Below are 1,507 nucleotides of genomic sequence, written 5' to 3'. Positions count from 1 at the left end.
GGGGGTCTGTGTTGTGTAGAGTCTCTTGAGTGTGGGTAATACTGACTCGAGGGGCTGTCATGGCTTTGGTTAAGCGTGGACTGGCTTTGTTTCCCCTGCTCAGCTGTCATGGTCCCTTGTGCTGATGTGATCTGAGGCTCTTCTCCAGCAGTGGGTTTTTTGACATGATAGGCGGCAGCAGGTCAGAAATGTCAGGCGAATCCCTCTGAGCTGATGCCCCAGCCTGGCATGTCAATGCGGATGAAAATCCCAAGGAGAAACCTCCAGAGAGAAACCCATGTGCTCCTCTAAAGCCTTTCCATTTCAGCACGTCGCCGGTGGCTTGGTCGCATGCTTCTGCTTGTTGCTCACGAAAGAGGAAAAAAAATAGAGCGTGCATGTGTCTTGGGCTATTTTGACATCTGGGTGGCCAAGGCCATCTGCTCTGCTCTCCTTGAAGGCTCAGAGAGGCTGAAGATGTGTGGTGGCTGGCCCTGGCTCCCAGGCAGTAGCCAGCTGTGTGTGCACTGGTGCTGCTGGGAGATGAGCTCTCTGGGTCCGCCTGCATTTGTCCCACCGGCAGTTGTACATGGAAAAAAATCCAGACTAGACCATCACGGGTACTTCTGCAGAAAATGGAGACTATTTTGCTTTGATGAGGAAAGGCTGGATACACGTGCAATGGAGGAAAAAGCAAGGAAGTGATTCAGGTTGGTTATAATTATCTTAGCTATTGGAGATGGGTAAGGCTAAAGGCAAAGAGCTGGCAACAGGAAACATAAGATGTGAAACTCCACTGATTGCCAACACAGGTGCAAACAAATTGGCAAAGCATGTCTGATTGTGGCGGGGTTACAGAAAAGCTGGGGCCCCACCAGTTTATCATTTTCCCATGTGGCCACCCATGTGCCAAGGAGCCAAACCCATCTTTGGGGAAGGAAAAAGGGAAAGAAGAGTCGGGGAGAGGGAGAAGGCTAATGATGTTTACCTTCATAGTCCCATGGTGCCCTCAAGGTGAGTGTTAAAGTATAGTTTGGAGGAAATTGAGAACTTTACAGTGAAATTCATCCTAATGGGGCATTGCAGGAAGCGAAGCGAGCAAAGGAGCTTGTGTCCCAGGTCCAGTAAGGGGTCCCTCATCCTCCAGAAGATGCTCCCCATTCCCAGCCCTCACATCCTCAGTAGTGGACGATGCACTCACGCTTTGATGACTTCCACTAAAAACCAAGCCTGGGGGAAAGCTTTTGTTATGCCCACGCCATAAGCCAGGCCGTGAATAACACTGATTTTAAGAGAGTGCTTCTGATTTAAAACCGTGGGGTGCCCAGTGCTGCTTGCGGTGCTTCTGCAAGAGGTCAGCTGGAGGCGGATGGAGTAAATAATTAAGAAGGAAAAGGGGGGAAAGGGGAAAAAAAGGAGGGTGTGCGGGGGAAAAAGAGGGGAGGAGGGAGGATTTGTTGGAGGCCGCGGGAGCAGGGGGCAGCGAAGCTATGCCCGGGTGCCGCCGGGCTGCACCGCCCCGCGCAGC

Source organism: Aptenodytes forsteri, unplaced genomic scaffold, assembly GCF_000699145.1.
Source record: "Aptenodytes forsteri isolate BGI_AS27 unplaced genomic scaffold, ASM69914v1 Scaffold349, whole genome shotgun sequence".
NCBI lineage: Eukaryota > Metazoa > Chordata > Aves > Sphenisciformes > Spheniscidae > Aptenodytes > Aptenodytes forsteri.
The sequence above is the reverse complement of the archived record's forward strand: the minus strand, read 5'-3'. Positions refer to the sequence as shown.